We start from the raw sequence: 9,593 nt of genomic DNA on the forward strand, positions 1-9,593 counted from the left end.
AGTTTGAAAATACCAGCCATTCCCTCCCTGGGAGAAACATTAGTCTTTCTGCTCCCATAAAGGTTTATAGCCTTGGAAACCCAATGCAAGATCACTATGTGTTGGGATTGAATTTACCATGGCATACTAGTGGCACACCACCACCACCACTGCTGTGTGTGTGTGTGTGTGTGTGTGTATGTAGTCTTGGTGTGGCACTGTTGGTTAATATGCTAGACTGTAAAGTCAGTTAGAACTACAAGCTGGGCCATTCAAACTCACTAGCAGGTCCTCAGAAACCCTATACAGTGTTGCTATGTGTCTGAACTGACTATAGGGCACTTAACAACAGCAACAACATATATATTGGAGATTGTTGGGTTTGACAAGTAATTGGTAGAATGAGTACTGTTTTGTGAAGTTCATAGTTTGATGTAGGGAGAAAAACAAATTGTATTAACATTATCACAAAAGGAGTAGGCCTGATGTGGTGCTGTAAGATCAGCACTGAACTGGAATCACAAGGTCAGTAGTTCAAATCACCAGATAGCCCAGGAAATCCTATACAAGGTTGCTGAGACTTGGAAAAGACTTGATGACACATAACAATAACTACAACAGGAAGTGAATTTGCAGAGTTTTAATAAAAGCATTTGTAGAGCTGATATTTATAGATATTTAATATCAGTTGTTCTAAATGTGTGCCATTGCAAACCTGTTTTGATTATTGTAGAATTGTAAATCTTGATACTAAAAGTATCAACAATAAGGAAGATTGTAGAAGAATTGATGCTTTTGAATTATGGTGTCAGAGGAGAATATTGAAAATGCCTTGGGCTGCTCAAAGAACCAACAGATCTGTGTTGGAAGAAGTGCAGTCAGAGTGCTCCTTGGAGACCAAGATGGCCAAAGTTCGTCTCTCATACTTTGCACATATTGTCAGGAAGGACCAGACGCTGGAGAAGGATATCATATTTGATAAGGTGGAGGGGTCAGAGAAAAGGAGGAAGACTCCCAAAGAGATGGATTGGTCAAGTAGCAGCATTGATGGCCTCAAGTGTGGCAACAGTAGTGAGCTTGGCCCAGGACTGGGCAGTGTTTAGTTCTGCTGTGCATAGGGTCGCTATGAGTTGGTGCCAACTCGGTGACACTTAACAACAACAACAATTGTCCATTTGGTGTCTTATTGATAAATTTTAAAATGCTGCAGTCCTCCAGGGTAACTGCAAAAAAATGAATAGCACCAAGCTATCCTAGAGTGCCAAACTGTTTTGATTATTGTAGAATTGTAAATCTTGATACTAAAAGTATAAAGAATAAAGAAGACTGTAGAAGAACTGATGCTTTTGAATTATGGTGTTAGAGGAGAATATTGAAAGTGCCTTGGGCTGTCCATAGAACCAACAGATCTGTGTTGGAAGAAGTGCAGTCAGAGTGCTCCTTGGAGGACAAGATGGCTAACTTTTGTCTCTCATACTTTGGACATATTGTCAGGACAGAACAATCGCTGGAGAAGGATGTCATGCTGGGTAAGATGGAGGGTCAGAGAAAAAGAGGAAGACCTCCAATGAGATGGATCAGCCATGTGGCATCATTGATGGTGTCAAGTGTGGCAGCAATAGTGAGGTTGACCCAGGATCAGACAGTGTTTCGTTCTGCTGTGCATGGGGTCACTATGAGTTGGTTCTGACTCGATGGTACCTGACAACAACAACAATAACATCCATCACTCTGCCCTTAATTAACTCCATAATTAACTTTAACGGTCATACAGAACTCAGATACCAGGTTCATGGTTATGAGGTTTATTAGGGAAGGCAACAGGCTGTAATTTAGAATTAGGAATGCTACTGTAACAGATATTCCAGTCAGGAGAACCTCTCCTTAGCCATACTACAGACAGGCATCTCTCTGGTAGTAAGCCCCTTCCTTTACTTGGCTATAGCCCTGTTCATATAATGTTACAGAGCTCCTTTAATACTGTTGATAAATGCTCAAAGGGCATACCACTCCACAATAAGCCTTATTACAAAGGGGCTTTATTCTGGTTCCCTGGTTCAGCAAAACTGTTGTCATTGTTAGATGCCTTTGAGTCAGTTCTGACTCATAGTGACTCTATGCTGACATAATGAAACACTGCCCAACCTTACAATCCTTGTTGTGCTTGAGCAGATTATTACTGCCATGGTGTCAATCTGTTTATAGCTCTTCTTATTTTTCAGTAATTCTGCTTTTCCAAGCATGTTGTTGTTCTCCAAGGACTCATCCCTTGTGATAATATGACCAAAGTATGAGAGAAGATGTTCTTGCCATCCTGACTTCTAAGGAAAAATCTAACTGTACTTCTTCCAAGTTTGGTTTGTTTGTTCTTTTGGCAGTCCATGGTATTTTCGGTATTCTTTGGAAAAAACATAACTCAGTACATTGAGTCTTTCCCTTTTTTATTGGGTAAGTTTCACATTCATATGAGGTGATTTAAAATACCTTGGCTTTGGTCAGGTGCACTTTAGACTTCAATTTGAAATTGAAATTTTATTTTTAGCTCTCTTGCTTTTTCATTTTTTCCAGAGTTTTAAGCTTCTCTTCACAGTGAATAAGGAAGATCGTAGAAGAATTGATGCCTTTGAATTGTGGTGTTGGAGGAGAATACTAAAAGTGCCATCGACTGCCAAAAGAACCAATAGATCTGTTTTGGAAGAAGTGTAGCCACAGTGCTCCTTGGAGGTCAGGATGGCTAAGCTTCGTCTCTCATACTTTGGACATATTGTCCAGAGGGAACAGTCGCTGGAAAAGGATGTCATGCTGAGTAAGATGGAGGGTCAGAGAAAAAGAGGAAGACCCCCAACGAGATGGATTGGCTAGGTGGCATCATTGATGGCATCGAGTGTGGCAGCGCTAATGAGGTTGGCCCAGGATCGGACATTGTTTCGTTCTGCTGTGCATGGGGTCACTATGAGTCGGTTCCGACTCAGTGGCATCTGACAACAACAACACACTGAAGAGCAAGTTGAAAAAAAAAAAACAAAACCTCTTCTGATGACGGTGTGGAGAGATGGAGCAGCTAGGGACTCTAGACTCAGGGAGGGAGAGGACTGTGTGCCAATGGCAAGGGGCAGGTTTAGATTGCAGGGTGTACCCTTTGGTTGTTTGAATGGTTATATATTCCTGATTGCTTTGGTGTACAACCCAAAACATAAACAAAAACAGGGAATGGAAGCAAATGCTGTTGAATGATGGTGCATGAAGGGAATTATAATTATTGCAGTGAAATGAAGTAAAATAGGATGAATATAAAGCCAATGCTCTCCCATGTAAACTATCACTCAATTCACAATAAAACCTTTAAAAAGAAATCTCTTCTGACATAATTTTTGCCTTTTTTATAAAATGATCTTTTGCTTTCTTCTATATGATTTATGTGATTTTATTTTTGTCTTCAGTCATTAGTGTCTAATGAATCAGAATTTTTCTTGAGATTGTCTCTAAATTAAAATGGGATATACTCAAGATCATGTTTTGGCACTTGTGTGTTGACTGAATTTTCTTCTACTTCACCCTGAACTTGTGTAGGATCAATTGATGATCTGTTCTACAGTTGGCCACTATTTTTGTTTTGGTTGATGGTATTGAGTTTCTCCATTTTTTCTTTCTACAAATGAAATCAGCTTGATCCCTGTGTATTTAATCTGATAAAGTCTATGTCTGTGTTGTTGTTGTTAGGTACTGTCAGGTCAGTTCCAACTCATAATAACCTTATGCACAGCAGAATGAAAAACTATCTGGCCCTGGGCTAACCTCACAATTGTTTATAGCTTGAGCACATTGCTGTTGTTAATGTACCAATCCATCTGGTTGTGGAACTCCTTGTTTTTCTCTGACCCTCCACTTTACCTAACATGATGTACTTCTCTAGGGACTGGTCACATCTGATAATATATCAGAAGTATGAGGTACAATGTCTCACTACCCTGGTTTCGAAGGAACATACTTACTGTACTTCTTCCAATACAGATTTGTTTGCTCTTTTGGAAATCCATGGTACTTTTAATATTCTTCTCCATATAACTCAAATGCATCAGTCCTTCTACCGTCTTTCCTATTCATTGACACATGCATATGAAATTATTTAAAATACCATAGTCTGTGTCATGTGCACCTTAAACTTCGAACTGAAATCTTTGCTCTTGACCACTTTAAACCATTCTTATACAGCAGATTTTCCTTTTTCAATACATCATTTGATTTCTTGACTGCTACTTCAATGAGTGCTGATAGTGGATCTAAGTAAAATTAAGTCGTTGACAACTTCAATCTGTTCTCTATTTATCATGATGTTATTTATTGATTCAGTGGTGAAGATTTTTATTTTCTTTACATTGAGGTGCAACCCATACTGAAGGCTGTGGTCTTTGATCATTATCAGTAAATATTTTATGTCCTGTTCACTTTCAGCAAGCAAGGTTGTATCATCTGCATATCATGGGCAGTAATGAGTCTTCCTCCATTCATGATGCTATGTTTTTCTTTACATATTTAAGCTTCTTAGATTATTTGCTCAGTATACAGATTGATTAAGTATAGTGAAATAATGCAACCCTGGCACACTCATTTCCTGCTTTTAAACTCTTCAATATCCCCTTGTTTTGTTCAAATGACTGTCTGTTGGTCTAAGAACAGGTTTCTCATAGCCACTTGTATTCCAGATTATTCATTGTTTGCAATTGTTCATAGCTTGTCATGATCCACACACTTGAAAGCCTTTGCACAGTTGATAAAGCTAAGGTAAACATCCTTCTGTTCTTCTTTGCCTTCAGCCAATATCTATTTGATATAATCAATTATATCTCTTTCCGCATCCTCATTTGAATCTAGCTTGCACCTCCAGCAGTTTTTTGTCAATGTACTGTTACAGCAATTTTTAAATTATCTTTAGTAACATTTTACTGGCATGTGTTTATGATATTGTCTGATGATTTCTTCATTTTGTTGAGTCACCTCTCTTTGGAGTGGGTACAAATATGGATCTCTTCCATTCAGTTGACCAGGTAACTCTTGTCCAAATTTCTTGGCATAGATGAGTAAGTGCTTCCAGTGCTGCCTCATTTTGGTGAAAGATTGCAATTTGTATTCCATCAATTCCTGAAGCCTTATTATTTGTTGATGCCTTCAGTGCAGCTTGGACTTTTTCTTTCAGTACCATTGGCTTTGATCTTATGCTATGTCTTGAGATTGTTGTACATCATTTTTGATTAGAGTGACTCTGTGTATTCCTTTCACCTTTTTTTTTTTTTTTTTTTGATGGTTACTGCATCTTTGAATATTTTGCCCATTGTTGTTGTTGTTGTTGTTGTCAGGTGCCATCGAGTAGGAACCGACTCATAATGAGAGACAAAGTTTAGCCATCTTGGCCTCCAAGGAGCACTCTGGCTGCATTTCTTCCCAAACAGATCTATTGGTTCTTTTGGCAGTCCATGGCACTTTTAGTATTCTAAACACCACAATTCAAGGGCATCAATTCTTCTACGATCTTCCTTAGTCATTTTGCCCATAGAATCCTTCAATATTTCAAGTCAAAGTTGGAGTATTTTCTTCAGTTATTTCAGATTAAGAAATGATTTTCTAATTCCAGGTCTTTTCATATTTCATGACAATAATTGAATTTGTCTTCTCAAGATGCCCTTTGAAATGTTCTCTTCAGGGTTTTTTTTTAAATCCCTCATTTCTGTCATTTGCTTTACCATCTCTACACTGAAGAGTATGTTTCAGATTTTCCTTTAATATCCTTTTTTTTTCCCTACAATCTCTTCCCACAGATGCAGTCAATTTTTTTTTAAGGTTTTATTGTGAATTGGGTGATAGTTTACAAGGGAGAACATCAGCTTTATATTCATTCTGTTGTATTTTGTTTCATTGCATTGATTACAATCCCCTCCATGCATCACCATTCAACAGCATTTGCTTCCATTCCCTCTGGCTTTTTTGTTTGTTTGTTTGTTTTTTGGATGTATTCATTGCAATGATTACAATCCCCTCCATGCATCACCATTCAACAGCATTTGCTTCCATTCCCTCTGGCTTTTTTGTTTGTTTGTTTGTTTTTTGGATGTAAACCATAGCACTCAGGAATATACAATCATTTAAACAACCAAACAACCAAAGGGCACACCCCTGGCCATCAGCACACAGCCCTTCTCCCTCCCTGAGTCCAGGGTCCCCAGATGCTCCATCTTTCCATGTCATTGTCTCTGCCTCCATCACTGGTGTCATGCAGTCAATTTTATATCCCTATAAAATCCCAGATTGTATTCTCTAAAGCATGATCCATGCATACAGTCATTTTTTTTTTTTTTTATGTTGTTTAAAATAGGTCTGTGCAATGAATAAGTCATTGGTCCTGCAAAATACTATCATGAGATCTCCACCATTGTTTCTACCACCAAGGCCATATTTTCCAACTACCTCCTTCTTTCCAACCTTTGCATCCCAATTGTCAGTAATTACCAATATCTTTTGACTTCATGTTTGATCAATTTCAAACTTAGGAAGTTGGTAGAATTTTTCAATTTTGTTATCATAGACTTTAGTGTTTTGTGTGTAAATTGATTAATAGAGCTATTAACTGGTCTTCCTTGTAGGCATATGGATATTATATTATCACAGACAGCGTTTTACTTCAATATAGACCTTGAAATGTTCTTTCTGATGATGAATACTATGCTATTCCTTTTCAATTGTCATTTCTGTTGTTGTTAGGTATATGATTGTCAGATTCAGAATAGCCCAAAGCAGTCCATTTCAACTCACTAATGCCAAGGATATCAATCGTTATGCATTCCATTTAATTTTTGACAACTTTAATTTACCTAGAGTCACATTTACTAAATTTAAATTATTAATGATGTTTATAATTATTTCTTCTCATTTTGAACTGTGTACCATCAGCAACTGAGGCACTGAAAGCTTTACTCCATTTGTGTCATCATGGACAAATTTACTAAGAGGAGGCAAGTTTTCCCAGCTTTATTTTCAGTGCTTCCCAACCTGAGTGGCTCATTTTTTCAGTACTTGTTTTTTTATTAGTGATGTTGAGTGATCCAACTCATAATGACCCTACATATGGTTTCTGTGGAGTGGATGATGGATTTGAACTGCCGACCTTCTAGTTCAAATCAGCTTTCTGATCCAGTGCTTATCCTATAGCACCATACCAGGATCTTGGGGTACTATATCTGACAACATTCTGGTGTTACTCATTATATTTTATTATTCAATATTCTGGTGCTATCATACAGTGTTTTAGTGCTATATATAAGATTTTCAGTAGCTAAACATTCAGAAGTAGTCCGCTTCTCTTGCCTAGTTTGTCTTAGTCAGGAAGCTTGCAACTCTGCTCATATTTAAAGTTGTGGTGTAAGCCACCATGGTATGACAAACTTACAGACAAGATGTGGGTCCAGGTGTCTAGTTGTCTTTTATATTGTTAAAAAAAAAAAAAAAAAAATACTTGCAGCAATCAAGTCATTGATCTTGCAAAATTCTATCAAGGCATTTCCAACATCTTTTCAATCATAAAGGCCAAATTTTCCATCTATGGATGCTTCCTCTTTGTTACTAACTTTACATTCCAATCAGTGGTGAATATAAATGCATCTTGAATGCATATTTGATTAATTTAAGATTGAAGAAGTTGGTAGAATTCTTCAGTTTCATCACCACTAGTTTTAGTGGTTGGTGTATAAATTCATAAAATAATGCTATTAAGTGGTTTACAATGTAGGCATATGAATATGATCTTATCCTAGACAGCATTTTCATTCATAATAGATCTTGAGTTGTTGGTTTTGACAATGAATGTGATGCTGTCCTTCCTTATTTTGATGTTTCAGTGTAATAAACCATTTGATTGTCAGATTCAAAATGGCCATTATTGGTCCACTTATGCCTAGGGTATTGATCTTTTTGTGCCATATTTCATTTTTGATAACTTCTAATTTACCTGGATTCATACTTTGTACATGGAAAGTTTTGATTATTATTGAATGTTAATTATCAATAATTGTAGTGCCCACAAATAAGTACTGGCGGCACCCAATACTACAAGCAAACCTCTTGCCTAATGCCATTTTTGCTTTCACCTTGGGTAGGGACACTATTTTTACATACTTATATATAGGAACTTTAGCATCAACACATTTTTGCATATCATAGAACTGATGCTTAAGATAAAATTTTGCAAGGCCAATGACTTCTTCATCACAAATACCTTTTTTGTTCACACCATAAAATACGAGTATACACATGGACCTCAATAGATGAAATACACAGGAATGAAATTGACTACATTTGTGGGAAAAGATGATGAAGAAGCCTAATATCATGAACCAAAACAAGGCCAGGGGCAGACTGTGGAACATACCATCAATTGCTCATATGCAAATTCAAGCTGAAACTGAAAAAAAATAAGCCCAAAACAAACGTAAAACAAGTCTATGAGAGTCAAATATGACTTTGAACACTTCTTATATGAATTAATAAAAAATCTTAAGAACATATTTGATACATTAATCACTAAGACCAGAAGAGTCACGAAGACCAGAAGAGTTGTGGGATGATGTCTAGAACATCATTAAGGAAGAAAGCAAAAGGTCATTGTTGTTGTTAAGTGCTCTCGAGTCGATTCTGACCCATAGCAACCCTGTATGAGGTTTCCAAGGAGCAGCTGGTGAGCTTGAACCACTGATCTTGCAGGTCAAACAACTTTGCAGTCTGACACATTAGCCCACACCAGAACTCCAAAAGGTCATTAGAAGACACAAAAGAAAGAAAAGAACAAAATGGATGTCAAAAGACACCGTAAGATATGCTCTCCAGTGTAGAAATGCTAAAGCGAATGGAAGACATAACGACGTGAAAGAGCTGAGCAAAGAATTTCTAGTTGCAACTCAAGAAGTGTATTATGATGAAATGCGTAATGACCAGGTGTTAGAAAACCAAAATAGAAGAATGTGCTCACAATTTTTCAAGCTGATAGAACTGAAGAAATAATTCAATTTCTTGCAATACTGAAGAATTCTCTGGGCAAACTATTGAATGGTGTAGAAAGCATCAGAAGAATATGGACAGTATACACAGAGTCACTTTATCAAAAAATAAAGGTCAATGTTAAACCATTTCAAGAGGAAGTATATGGTCAAGAACTGATGGCACTGAAGGAAGAAGTCCAAGCTGCACTGAATGCATTGGCAAAAAATAAGATTCCAGGAATTGAAACACTGTAAATTGAACTATACCAGCAAACTAATGCAGTTCTGGAGTTACTTATTTATCTATGCTAATAAATTTTGAAGATAGCAACCTGATCAACTGATTTTGGGAATTATATGATCAGCATTTTTCAAATTGCAATAAGAAAAAAGTCAAGCCTTAATTTGCCATATTAAAGGTTCTATGGGGAAAGTGCCATGGACTGCCAAAAGAACCAACAGATCTGTTTTGGAAGAAGTGCAGCCAGAGTGTTCCTTGGAGGACAGGATGGCCAAACTTCGTCTTTCATACTTCGGACATATTGTCAGGAATGATTAGTCTCTGGAGAAGGATATCTTGCTTGGTAAGGT

At 37.2% G+C, this 9,593-nt stretch overlaps 1 protein-coding gene across 1 annotated transcript in view; it reads left to right on the forward strand.

The window, feature by feature from the left end:
• LOC102834943 (gamma-aminobutyric acid receptor subunit gamma-1-like) overlaps positions 1-9,593 on the forward strand; it is a 280,558-nt gene that overhangs the window by 90,157 nt on the left and 180,808 nt on the right. The window lies entirely within an intron of this gene.

Source organism: Chrysochloris asiatica, unplaced genomic scaffold, assembly GCF_000296735.1.
Source record: "Chrysochloris asiatica unplaced genomic scaffold, ChrAsi1.0 scaffold00449, whole genome shotgun sequence".
In the NCBI taxonomy this organism is placed as follows: Eukaryota; Metazoa; Chordata; class Mammalia; order Afrosoricida; family Chrysochloridae; genus Chrysochloris; species Chrysochloris asiatica.